The 14,567-nt window shown below is 44.5% G+C and overlaps 1 long non-coding RNA gene across 1 annotated transcript; it reads right to left on the reverse strand.

Moving 5' to 3' along the window:
* Window positions 1-172: 172 nt before the first annotated feature.
* On the reverse strand, window positions 173-12,487 carry LOC148148451 (uncharacterized). Its single transcript, XR_015759078.1, has 3 exons — window positions 12,350-12,487; window positions 3,430-3,689; window positions 173-543 (listed from the first exon to the last, which is right to left on the reverse strand). It is a non-coding gene; the product is annotated as an uncharacterized LOC148148451 (long non-coding RNA).
* Between the last annotated feature and the right edge of the window lie 2,080 nt (window positions 12,488-14,567).

A 14,567-nucleotide genomic window follows, 5' to 3' on the forward strand; every position in this document is an offset into this window, starting at 1 on the left:
TCTCTCCTCAGATAAAGTGATCACTGGAGATGATGAATTCTGCTCCGGCCAGAAACGCCGACTCTCCTGCTGCTCAGATGAACTGAAAAACTGATTTAGCACTGGAATCCGTGAATGGCAGAACACGTAGCAAGATTATTCGAAACCCGGAGCCAATAAGAGTTCCAACTTTCCTTTTATTTCTCCATAATAGTGCATTATCCAGCAGAGCCATGAGTAACTGCCACCTGGCTGCAAGCTGAGTTGGAAACCTATGTGGGAATCAACGACATGTGACTCACTTATTGTCGGTAAATCAAACAGTTCTCACTTTGAGGTGTACAAAAATTAGTTTCTATATATATTCAGGGAAGGTCAAAGGCGATCTGAGATGTCAAAGAGGTGGTCGCTGTTCGTGATTGCTCTTTGTTCGAGTTGTGAAAAGGTTTCCCACTTTAGTTGCATTCACGTTTCTTGTTGATGACTGAATCCGACAGAAGGTGTTTCACCAGAGCTGTACTTGACTTGCATTCCTCTCCCTCGCTGTCATACTTTCCTGGAACTCTGTGAGAACAAGAAAACAAAATACATACTGTCATTCGGCAGCCTGTCTGTGATTTCCTCATTTTCAGTTACAACATGGCTTAGACTTCAGGCCACACGGTAATATTAGTAACAGTATGAGAACAAGAGTCGATAGTTCATCTGTGCCTGTAAATCTGTTCATTCCTGTTGTTGACTGAATGAACTGTATCCGTGCCTGCTGCTTCGAAACTCGAATATGTGAACTGCTCCAAACTATGATTGAGGATTTCTGGTTTTGGTTGACACACGTTGAGAAACGCCAGGCAGCGTTCAAATGAAGCTTTCACAGCACATTTTCGGATGCATTTGACAGAGATGAACATCATGAATCCATTGTTCACTGTGACAGAAGGAAATGAATGCTCTTCTTGTTACTGATCCAGGCCACCTTCGCATGTCGAACAAATGCGGTACTGTTGTTACAGAAAGGATCAGTGCCCGGTAACTGTGTCCTTAAAGAGGACATGATTGAAAGAATAAAGAATACCACGTTGAAATATCCAGGAAATATTGGCTGTAAAGGTGCAGACAATTTTTCCTGCCGCGCCAAGACAGAGGAACATATGTAACGGCACTCTTAAACAGAATGGCCAGCAGTGATATAGACATCGCCACATATGAAGGACCACTGCGAATAGAAATTTGAAAATGAAATTCAGGCAGCAGGTATTCGGAATTATATTCTTTTCACCGCTACAGTAGTATTGGGCGAGTAAATACAAAACAAGGTTTGCTGATGAGAATGCAATAAAACCCCATCGATCATGATATGAAAGACTGTCGTCCGGAAAGAGGGAACAACAATGTTTCTTCTAAGCTTTGAACTGGGCCACTTTCGCACAGACTGATACTGCTACTCTCCAGAAAAGATCAGGGCCCGCGGCATGCACTCTTAGAAATGGTGACCATCAGTGCTGGAAATATCCCTGCATATTCAAAACAAGGAAGAATGCATATCGAATAAAAGCGTAGATGGCAATAAATTGCACTTGTATTCCCTTTCACCACAACAGCTAGAATGTGCGGGGATATACAGAGTAAGGTTTACTGACCAGGTCAGAAAGCAATTACCTCCACATATCTTGACACACAAGCCTATCTTTCTTTCTGTACGATTTTTTTTGAAGCGTCGATCCTTTCCGTAGGAGATGAAGATGATTACTGCTCCCTCGCAGGATCACAGTGGGGCCAGAGACCCGATCGAGCTGCTCAGAACAGTTCGTGTTTGCCGAGAATCACTGAAACTGAGATTGATGACACGGAGACACGGTGTAACAGCTGCCAAGACATGTGGAGGGCTTTGGGACGGATTAGGACCCAAAAAGACTGGGAAAAAGACTGGATCCTAAGACTGGGGAGTAAGTGTTCAGGGAGAGGACTGGAGAATGGGGTTAAGAATGATATAAGGCAGAATCGAATGGCGGAGCAGACTAGATATTCTGAAAGCGCTAACCGTCCTCCAATGTCTTCCAATCTCTGGACATCTGGTATCTAAGGAAATAGAAACAGAGTTATTTGTTCAGTTGGAAGTCCCTGGCAAAGTGAGAGATAGAACAAGCATGATACAATTTTAGAGACTGGGAAAATGGTTGGAGAGGAAGCAATAAAAGTGAAGCTGAATATCAAGTTTGAAGTCAGGACATATTCAATAAAAAGGAAGTTTGCAGAAAGGCAGAGGGACATGGAGATGGAAAAAGAAGTGTCACCAGTCCCGGAATCTCATTCGGTTTTCATTTTCAAGATGCGACCGGACCTGCTGAGCTTTTCCAGCAATTTCATTTGTTGATTCTGAAAAAGAAGATGGGAGTGATCCTGGACCAATCAGCTCTCCCATGTTCTGGGAATATTTGACTTACCCGCTCGATCAGATCACGTCTGTCCCACACTGAAACCTCAGAATCCTTTCCCACCCCCATCCTCGTTACTGGCACTAAACTGTTCATTACATAAACTTACATGAGCACACAACAAGAACAACTGCAAAACGTTCAGGGAGAACTCCGTTCCGTTCCATCAGCACCTTCTGAATCAGTTAATTTTTGTTCAGGACCCATGAGACATTAAGCCGTCTCTGTCAGACCACTAACAAATGGCCATTCGCGTTCTGTGTCTTTGAACACTTTGGTTGGTGCACGGATGTAATGGAATCTCACGTTTTGAAATGGACATCATTCATTGTATTTTCAGCTGCACTGATAAAGTTGTCTCTGGCGCTTCCAGTAAAGTGCAGTCAGTTTCCACTCTGAAACCGACATATGATCAAAGCAGGAGGACATATGTGTCAGCGAAAACAACAAGAATGCTCCACCAGCGTTGGCTTACAATTCCGCATGTGGAACGAAGAGCTGGAACTCTATGAGACAGTGAAAACGACTATTATGGGGCTTGGACGCACGACTTTCTGATTAAACAACTCACATTGCGCCGAACTGAGATATCCAGCTTTGGCACACGATGAATTAGTTTGCTATTTCATTCTGAGCATAATTCACCTGACACAGCAATTTGCAAAGATCCAGCTCATTCCTCCCAATCACAAATAACATAATTCACATCTTTCACTTTTGTTACTTCGTCAAAACACTACAATCTATTTAACACTTGTCCTGGCATTTAAGATTAAACCTGAATATTTTCATATGAAGTGATTTCCAGTCACTCTGGCAGACAGTAAATCAGTTGAAAAATTACCTTAGGAAACCCAACCATTTCTGTTTACAGTATTGGCAATTTCCCATCTACTGACAAGACAGAGTCCTCACAATCATCATTTTCTTTGTTCTTCCTGCCTAAAACGTGTACCACTTCTTATTTTCAAGACAGCAGTTTTGTTTATCAGACGTTCAAAGAACAGGAACAACCTACCAATCTCCTGAAGCCGTTTCCAATTTAAAATGGAAGTTTTGTTCCTTTCCCACGGGATGAGTTTCCACGAACTGTGTCCCAGGGTTTGGCAGAAAGCCCTGATTGAAGCTGCAGTGGCCGCTTTCAGTTGGCATCGGGGGATTGGAGAACGTGGTGTCGTATTCTGCTCCGTGTAAACGTCTTGCTCTCTGTGGACTCGGGGTGAATCATGGATGAGTTTTCGGAGCGACACTGCCTTCCAGTCTCAGGCCATCTGCTATCTAAGGAAATAGAAACAGAGTTATTTGTTCAGTTCGATGTCCTGGGCAATGTGAAAGATGGATGCAAAATTGGAGACTGGGAAAATGGTTGGAGAGGAAGTAATAAAAGAGAAGCTGACATAAAGTTGGAAGTCAGGAGACATTCAATAAAAAGGAAAAGTGTGCGAAAGCAGGTGGAGATAGACATGGAAAAGAAGTGTCACTAGTCCCGAAGTCTTAAATCGATTTATATTGCCACGATGCTACCAGACCTGCTGAGATTTTCCAGTAATTTCATTTGTTGGTTTAGAAACAGAAGATGGCAGTGATCCTGGACCAAACAGTTCTCCCGTGCTCTGGGGATATTTGACTTACTGTGCCTATGTCCCACACTGAAACCTCACGATCCTGCCGCACCTCCACCCTCGTTACTGACAATATACTGTTCATTACGTTAAACACAAGAAGAACAATTGCAAAACTTGAGGGAGATCACCCTTCGGTTTCCATCAGAACAATCTGAATCACTGAAAATTGGTTCAGGACCCATGTGAAATTGATCCGTCTCTGTCAGACCCCTAGCAAGTGGCCATTCGCTTTCCGTGCCTTTGAACACTTTGGGTGGTGCACGGTTGGTTTGGAACCTCACGTTTTGAAACGGACATCATTCATTGTATTTTCGGCTGTACTTATAAAGTTGTCTCTGGCGCCTCCAGTAAATGGAAACAGTGTTCACTCAGAAACCGACGTGTGATCAAAAACAGGCGGACAATGAAAGCAGCAAGAACATTCCCCTGAGAAGGGTTGCAATACTGCACGTGGAACGAAGAGCCGGAATTGTATTAAGCGGTGAAAGCGCCCATTGTGAGGCTTGCACCCACCACCCTCAGATTAAGCATCTCACACTGCACCGACTTGGCTAACCTAGCACGGTGCAATGTGGATTAGTTTGCTATTACATTGCGAGCATAATTCATCAGCAATTTGTTCGGATCCAGTCCATTCCTCCTCATCACAAAAATATCATTCACACCTTTCATTTCAGTTATTCCTTCAAAGCATTACAATCTATTCAGCAGTTGTCCCGGGATTTAAGGTTCAACCTTATTATCTTCATATTTTTATCCTCACCTTTATGTCGCTGATGTGATTTCCAATCACTCTGACAGACAGTCAATCAGTCGGGAAATTACCTAAGGAAACCCAATCATTTCCGTTTACAGTGTTGGGCATTTCCCATCTGCTGACGAGACAGAGTCGTCTCAATCAACACTTTCTTTGTTCTTTCTACCTAAAACCTTTACCACTTCTTATTTACAAGTCAGGAGTTTTATTTATAACATGTTCCAAGAACTGGAGCAACATTCTAATGTCCTGAAGCCCTTTCCAATTTAAAGTGAAAGTTTTGCTCCTTTCACACGGGAAGAGCTGTTACGAAGGAAGGAGTTTCCACGAGTTGTTTCCCATGGCTTGGCAGAAAGTCGCTGATTGAAGCTGCAGTCTCCGCTTTCTGTTGGCATCGGGTGCTTGGAGAAAGTGATGTCGTATTCTGCTGCGTGTAAACGTCTCACTCCCTGCAGACTTGGGGTGAATCATGGATGAGTTTTCCCAGTTACAATGTCAATACATGGTCGGGGTAAATGCTTGTGCTGACATATTTGAGGCTTATTCCCTGGGTGTGCTCGTACCACCAACATTTCAGCCAACTGCGCTGACCATTTGAGATTTAGAAACTGGCAACGCAGATATCCAAAAGCAATGTCATCGACGGGATATGAGGTTACGTCGGACAGCAGGAACTTGCGTTGTTTTCAGAGACGGTCGCTGATTTTATCACCGAGAGGGTAAGCACACTGAGGAGCTGCAAATACTCAAATTAAAAGGCATCCACACATGCGCAGTTCACTCACATACATCTCCACATAGTAGCTCACTTACGATGCTGGTATTTGAAGCCACGATTCGAAAGAAACTGAAGCTTAAAACCCAGCATATTAGACTGGTCGACCACGCTACCACACAAAAGTCAACGCTCAGATTTGTTATGACTAGTGTTTCTGAATCGATTCACTTCAGGCACTTAGACCTCGCAGATTATGTAATGAAATTGGCGTAATTTAAGAAGAAAGACGAAAGAAAATGTACAGACAAGGAACAGGCCCTTCATCCATTCAAGCCTGAGCCGATCCAAATCTACTGTTTAAACTGGTCACCCAATTCCTAAGCATCTGTATCCCTCTGCTCCCCACATCCTCAACGATCTGTCCAGATGTATCTTAAATGTATCTACCGTGATGCCCTCTCCCGTCTCTGCTGGGAACGCGTTCCAGACACCCACCACCCGCTGTGTCAAGTAGTTGCCGCGTGTATCGCTCTTAAACTTTTCACCTCTCACCTTGAACGCGTGACCTCTCGGCATTTAATCCTTCAACTGGGAAATAAAACTTTTCTCTATCTACCCTGCCTGTACCCTTCATGATTTTGTAAGCCACAAAAAGCTCCCCGTCAAACTCCTTGTTTCTAATGAAAACAAACCTAACCTACTCAACCTCTCTTCCTAGATTGCACCTTCCATACGAGGCAACATCCACTTAAACCTTTTCCGTGCCCTCTCCAAAGCGTCCACATCCTTTTGGTAATGTGGCGACCAGAAATTTGCACAGTATTCTAAGTGTGGCCAGACCAATGTATTGTTCAATTTTAACATGACTTGCCAGCCATTTTATTCAATACCCCATCCAATGAAGCCAAGCATACTATATGCCTGCTTGACTACTCTATCCACTAGTGCAGCATCCTTCAGTGTATAATGGACCTTCACTCACAGATCTCTCTGTCCATCAACTTTTTTTTTCCCAAAGCTCTTCCGTTCATTGTATATCCACATCTAGAATTAGACTGACCGAAATGCGTCACCTCACAGTTGTCTGTTTTGAACTCCAGCTGCCACTTTTCCGCCCAACTTTCCAGTATATCTATATCCTCCTGTATTCTTTAACAGTCACTTATACTTTCTGCTAGTCCAGAGTTCTTCGTGTCATCTGCAAACTTTCTGATCATTCTAACAGTGCTCTCTTCCAGGTCATTTATGTATATGGGGAGAAAGTGAGGTCTGCAGATGCTGGAGATCAGAGCTGGAAATGTGTTGCTGGAAAAGCGCAGCAGGTCAGGCAGCATCCAGGGAACAGGAGAATCGACGTTTCGGGCATAAGCCCTTCTTCATTTATGTATATCACAAACAACAGTGACCACAACACTGACACCTGTGGAGCACTACTGGTCATCTTTCTCCATTTCCAGAAACTCCATTCAACTGCCATTCTCTCTCTCCTATTGCTCAACTAATTCTTTATCCACCTGTATCGAACACCCTGCACACCATGTTACTTTACGTTCTGTATTTGGTTACCAGGGGGAACCTTATCTAACTCCTTCCTGTAGTGCATGTATATGTCATCAACAGCCTTTCCTTCATCTATCAACTTGGGCACTTCCCCGAAAAACTCTGTGCCTCTCACTGATATGCACATTATTTTATAAATATAAATAGATCCTATCCCTCAGTACCTTCTCCAGCAACTTTCCCAACGCTGATGTTAGGCGACTTGTTCTGTAGTTATCCATAATATCCCCACTGTCCTTCTTGTACAGGGGACAATATGAGTAACGTTCCAGTCGGCCAGAACCTCACCTGTGCTGAAGCATGCCACGAAGATATCTGTCAGGGCCCCAGCTATTTCCTCTCTCACCTCTCTGAGGAACCAGGGATAGATCCCATCCGTTCCTGAGGATTTGTCCACATTAATTACCACTAGCCTGCCCAACACAGCTTCCCTACTTATGTCAACATGATCCAGATAAATCAAATGTCTTACTCTAGACTCAAAATTCATCATGCTCCTCTTCTCAGTGAACACTGATGCAAAATAATCATTCAGAATCATACCCACTCTCTCAGATTCGACATCCAGCCTTCCTTCATTTTCCTTTAGTGGACCAATCCTTTCTCTGGTTACCCGTTTGCTTCTTATATATGAATAATAGGCTTTGGGATTCTCCTCAATTGTGCTAGCGTGAAGTTGTTTCATGACCCCTTTTAACCCCCTTCATTCCTCGTTTAAGACTTGTCCTACTCTTCTCATGTTCCTCCAGGGACCATTATGTTCAGAGCTGCCGGGGCGTTGTGTATGCTTCCCTTTTCCTCTTGGCGAGTCGTACAATTGTCCTGTCATCAACAGTTCACGAATATTGCCTTTCACATCCTTTGCCTTCAACGGAATATGCCTATCCTGCACTATATTTAACCTATGTTTGAAAGCCTGCCACATATGAACTGTGGTCTTTCCTACAAATAGCTGTGTCCAATCCACATTTCCGACCTCCTACATTATTTTGATATAATTAGCTTTGGCCCAGTTTAGTACTCTTTCCTCAGGACCACTCTCATCTTTGTAAATGAGTATTCTAAAACTTACAGAATATTGGACACTTCCCAAAGAAATCACCCACGACATCTGCTATCACCAGCCCTGGCTTATTCCCCAATATCAGTTCCAATATGGCCTATTCCATCGTCGGACTATTGATATACCGCTCCAGAAAACTCACCTGGAGGCTTCTTACAAATGGTATACCATCCAGACCTCTGACGCTAAGAGTATCCTGGTCAATGTTGGGAAAACAGAAATCTTCAGTCAACACTAAATTATTGCCTCTACGTCTTTCCATGGTCTGTTTAACTATTTTTTTCTTACACCTCACGCTCACTGTAATACAGCCTCAAAAATCTAACCTCACCCTTCTTATTTCACTGCTCCATCCATAGTGTCTCACGACCCAAGCCCGACATGGTGTCCTCCTTTCACACAGCCATGAAATCATCCCTGACCAGCAATGCAACTCCTTCCCCTTTTTTACCTCCCTGTCCCTTCTGAAGCAAATATATCCGAGAACATTTGGTTGCCAACCATGCCCTTCCTTCAAATAAATCTCTGTGACCGCAATAACGTCATATTCCCAGGCACCAACCTAAACCCTAAGTTCATCTATCTATACTCCATGCATTAAAGTAGATGCATTTCAGGCCACCAGTTCTTTTGCATTCATCTGCTCTCTGTCTATTCTTCCCATTACTAATGTTATCTTCCTGATTCTTAGCGTTTCCAGTTTCCACCTCACTGCTGACTTGTTTACTCTTGTGGTTCCCAGCCCCCTGCCACATTAGTATAAAACCTCCCCAACAGCGGTAGCAAAAACTACCCAAAGGACATTCGTTCCCGTCTGGTTCAGATGTACATCGTCAATTTTCTTATACTCCCACATTCCCCAGAACTGGTCGCAAAATCCAACAAATCTGAAACCCGCAAGCAGCACCATTCCTCAAGTCACGTGTTCATCGTGCCTTTTTTTAATTAATTTCTACGCTGGCAGTCACATGGCACCGGCAGTAATCCCGAGATTACTACCTTTGAGGTCCTCCTCTTTAATTTCTCTCCTAGCTCCCTGAATTCTCCCTGCAGGTCCTCATTTCGTTTTTTTTTTCTTTGGTGCCTGTATGCACCAAGACAACTGGCTGTTTACAATCCCCTTTTCGAACGGTCTTCAGCCGATGGGCGACATCCGTCGCCTGAGAACCTGGGAGGCAACAAAACTCTCCAGAATTGCTGATGCTCCACAGTGAGTCCACCCACAGCTCCAGAGTGACCACGCGGTCAAACAAATGCTGCAGCTGAACACACATCTTGCAAGTGTAAGTTTAGCAAACCTTTACAAGGTTTACAAGCTTATAAAATCATAAGGAAAACAGACAAAGTAAAGATTATACGGACCCCACCACCAAGGATATATTTCCCTCCCCTCCTCTATCAGCTTTCCGTAGAGACCACTCCCTCCGCGACTCCTTTGTCAGATCCATACCCCCCACCAACCCAACCTCCACTCCCGGCACCTTCCCTTGCAACCGCAGGAGGTGCAACACTTGCGCCCACACCTCCCCCCTCACTTCTCTCCAAGGCCCCAAAGGAAACTTCCATATCCGCCACAGATTCACCTGCACCTCCACCCACATTATCTACTGCATCCGCTGCAGCCGGTGTGGCCTCCTCTATATTGGGGAGACAGGCCGCCTACTTGCGGAGCGATTCAGAGAGCACCTCTGGGCCACCCGGACGAACCAACCCAATCACCCTGTAGCACAGCATTTCAACTCCCCCTCCCACTCCACCGAGGATATGCAGGTCATTGGACTCATCCACCGCCAAACCACAACAACGCGACGGTCGGAGGAGGAGCGTCTTATCTTCCGACTGGGAACCCTCCAACCACAGGGGATGAACTTGGACTTCACCAGTTTCTTCATCCCCCCTCCCCCCACCTTGTCTCAGCCGAATCCCTCCAGCCCGGCACCGCCTTCCTGACCTGCAGTCTTCTTCTTGACCTCTCCGCCTCCACCCTACTCCGACCTATCACCCTCACCTTGACCTCTTTCCACCTATCACATTTCCAACGCCCCTCCTCCAAGTCCCTCCTCCCTACCTTTTATCTTCTCCTGCTGAACACTCTCTGCTCATTCCTGAAGAAGGGCATGTGCCCGAAACGTCGAATCTTCTGTTCCCTAGATGCTGCCTGACCTGCTGTGCTGTTCCAGCAATAAAGTTTCAGCTTTACAAGGATTTGCAAGGTTTGCACTGCTTGGACATGAGAACGAAACTGAATAAGCTTCGTCAGATTCCCAGGCGCTTCAGTGCTTAGATATGGCCTCACAGAAGCTTATAAAATCATAAGGAAAACAGACAAAGTAAATAGTCAGGGAGCACTTTTTCACAAGACACGCGAGTTCAAATCTACATAGCAAACGTTTAATGCGAGAGAGGAAACATTTAAAAGGGATGTGAGGAACACATGTTTTTCACACAGAACTTTTGTTTGTGTGAATTGAATTGCCACATTTAGTGGCTGAGTCTGGTGCACTCACAACATTACTAAGGCATCTGAATGGGTTTATAGACAGGAAGACCTCTGAGAGATAAGGCAAAAATATTGGCAGATATGTATGGATAAATTTCGGTTATCTATTCAGCAAAGGCAAGTTGGATGGCGGGAGTTGTTTCCATGCTCGACAACTCTGAGATGCTCCAGCCACCGGCAACGGTTTGAATACACCATTTGCAAAAAAACGCATGATGTTTGTTACTCAGTCAGCCAGTTTGGCTATTTTGTTTGGAGGATGGATGGGCCCAACCGATTCAGAGATGAAGGTTTTCCGGATATTTGCTTCCAATGAACATTCTTCTTGACACTTTCCCAAGTTCGCCATCAAAGATTATGGCTGAAGAAAAATACCTCCCATATCGCATTACCCACTTTGCTCTCCAGCGAATCCAAAAACTGACAGCTCTTAACGTGGAACAGAATTAAAACTGAAAAGGCAGTACCATGATCAGACACACTGAAGCTTAAGTGCTGTCTGTGAGGCACTGTGAGTCGTCTCTGACATGAACCGCTCGCACAAGTAACAGCGAGGCAATTCCAAACCTACTGGAGATTTAGTTTATTGCCAAGTCCCAGAAAGTGCTCAAGTATCATATAACAAAAGAACAACAACGAACCATTCAAAGTGAACATTTCCAATTATATCCGTGATTAAATTAGGCCATCAATGCGCCAGTGCCCCCATATGATCGCGAAAGCCAATCACCTTTCTCCCTCACCAGGACAGTAACGAAGAAAATGAAAGTATAGCAACGTTTCACATCGCAATTGCCCACCTTTTCGGCACTGCATCAAAAAACGGCGAACAGATTGAATGCAGGATCTTCTTTCGAAATATCGGTGAAATAACTATGTCTATGCACTTTCAGAGTAAACGGGGAACAACACAAGTTGTCTAGAATATGAATAACCAACATAGACTACTTGGGTCCCAGATTCTACTGATGCACAGATTTTCATATGTAAAGGTACCTTGGGTGATTGCCCTATACCCAGAAATCTTCTGGCTGCCTTCTGTTTGTCCTGTCACATTAAACGTGTGCTGCTCTCATCGAATTTGCAGTTCTTGCCATTTGTCCGTATTGCAACTAGGGATAGCTGGTCGTGGCAACTCGTGACTGCCACACAAATTCGTTGCCAAATTGCATTGTCCCGCAACGTGATTCGCAGTGCACGAACTTCGCAACGAGGATATGCCACACGGCAAGTTAAAAAGCACGCTTCCATTTATTAAAGTAAGTTTCTGACAACCAGATTCCTCCTTACACTCGGAATTATGACAACACATAAACCAACAGCCTCTCTCAGAGACAAGTGACCAATGCCCATCTTGTGCCGGACAAACATAGTTGACAACATTGCACGCAGGGACTGCACAGAAAACTATAGAGGAGAAGCAGACAGACGACCATCGAGCTGCATTCATGCAGTTCATTTACCCTGTAAACCCCATGCACAGCTGTTCCTTGTAGGTACACACAGGGCACTGAGTGTCTCTGACTCCGGGACTTGGACATGGATTATATGACTGTCTGCAGCGCTGGTTACTTCCTTGTGTGAGGTCACTCCCGATGGAACATATGTAAAACATGATAGCTCATTGAGAAATACATCCAAAATAGTACCCAAGAGACGTATTTCTGTTGTGCTTCAGGTCCAAGAACACCCAGGTCAATAGCTCCCTTGCTTACCTCTGCTGGTCATGTTCGCCAAGAGATCTAGCAAATTGCCAAGTTTGATTTTCCTTTCAATCAACAATTTTGACTCAGTTTGGCTGCAAATATCTTTTCGTAACTTTGTGCTTTTCTTCTTTTACATTGGTGTCTCGCACCTTACAATTGACATCAGAGTTAGGAGATGGAAGCATTGAGCCCATCAAGTCAGCGACAGCTTTCAATGAGATCATGGCTGATTTGGTTAGTGCTCAACTCTGCTTTTTAGTCAGTACTCATGGCCGAGTGGTTTAGGTGATAGGTTAAAAATCCATTCAGGTTTCTCTGCGTAGGTCCGAATCCAGCTGACTCCGCTATGAATGACTTGCTGCTGGGCGAAATTTCGCTCAAAGTTCAGAAAACCTATTTTGCAAACCAGGCCGGTAATTGAATTAGACTTTGGAACTCGAGTTCTTCATCAGGAATGTTCCACCTTTAAAAAATTATCTCTCTTTGTCTTTCCAGATACACTGCTCGACACATCGGGTTTCTGCAGTTGTTATTGAACGTTCTGAGCAGAAGTGCTGCTTTTCATTAGATTCCTTTAATCCCTGTCCACTGTTCTCTGACTCGGGTCAGTGGCAACACTTCCTCCTGCTCGTCAAAGTGCTCATTCCCCACCGCTCCCTCTCCCATCATTACAAACAACCGCAGGAAATTGCCACTTAACCGTCTTTGTTCCAAAGTGAAACTCACCAGCCTCGGGAATCTCTCCACCAAACGGGACTTCTCATCACTGGACATAGTGCATAGCAGAGGTTTCCGAAGCTTCACTGTGAAAATATTGTCAATTGGCAGTTGGAAAAATGTTATGGAGCCAAACCAATCCAGGCACCAGCTTTGGGAATCTTGAGAAACTCTTTGGGAATTGGAATCAGAGGAGAATGCAGAAGGGTGAGCTGTCGGACCGAGCAGAGGCCAGAATATTGACTCTGATGTTGTCGGGACAGGAACTGGTCTGAGACATTGAAAACATTCTCACCCCTGTACATGGGGAATAGAAACTTCATCTGGACTCTGCGACAATGAAAATCTCTGGAACACACAAGGCACTGAGAGGCAAAAAAGGAGATTATCCCTGATGGAGGTGAGCTGGTTCCTAGTGACATGGGTGCGTCTGTCTTGGGGGTATCAGAGTGTTAAAATGTCTCCATAATGAATGGTTCAGTCTTTCATTTAGAAAAGTAAAACTGATAGAGGACAGTAGTCGTTCAGGGAATGGCACATTGAATTTGGAATTCAGTCACGGACTGCTTTAGAGGATCATCGAATTTGTTCGGTTGGAAGTTTCAGCGCATTCGACTGTGAACTGAAACGTCCTTGTGGAACATAGTACAGAATCTTTCCGTTGAATTAGCAGGATCTGGTATTGACTGATGGGGCCACAGCAGGCGGCAGGACGTGGTAGCACGAAATAAAAATGCGCTGAGCTCAAACACAAGAAGCATGCTCTTTCGGTATGGTGGATCAACAATACAGCATTTTAAAGAAGTTTAAGCAACGATCCTTCAATGTACAGGACATGCAACGCCAGGATTTGACACCATACTAGTCTCGTTCTTAACAGGCGCTTTAACTAATTCATCAACGGTGTCAGCGCAGACAATGCTGTTCATGTCCATATGTGTATTTAATTAGCTGTTCAATCACAGTAACTTGGACATTTGTTACTTTATGAAAGTTGCTCCATAAGAATTTAAACTAACTTCCGCTGATACAGAAAAGAAACATTCACACCTGGACATTCTCCAGTGCAAATGCACAGAAAGAGCCAATCTCGTATTGCATTCATTTCAAGCTGATATATTCATCTGTTTCGAGCGGAAAATGTGTTGCTGGAAAAGCGCAGCAGGTCAGGCAGCATCCAGGGAACAGGAGAATCGAGGTTTCGGGCATAAGCCCTTCTTCAGGAATTAGGGCTTATGCCCGAAACGTCGATTCTCCTGTTCCCTGGATGCTGCCTGATCTGCTGCGCTTTTCCAGCAACACATTTTCAGCTCTGATCGCCAGCATCTGCAGTCCTCACTTTCTCCTCATATTCATCTGTTTAGGCCGACAGGATAAAGAAGATACGTTTATCCTCCCGGGGCCCATTAACCACGTTAATATGCACAGAGGGAATACAACGCCAAGAGAACAGTATCATTGTGGTGAATTGATCAGCAGTGTTGTGTAAGTCAGTGTAAACAGTGGCCAG

The sequence above is a fragment of the Chiloscyllium plagiosum genome, unplaced genomic scaffold (assembly GCF_037043375.1).
Source record: "Chiloscyllium plagiosum isolate Xiang-an unplaced genomic scaffold, Cpla_swu_hap1 HiC_scaffold_13, whole genome shotgun sequence".
NCBI lineage: Eukaryota > Metazoa > Chordata > Chondrichthyes > Orectolobiformes > Hemiscylliidae > Chiloscyllium > Chiloscyllium plagiosum.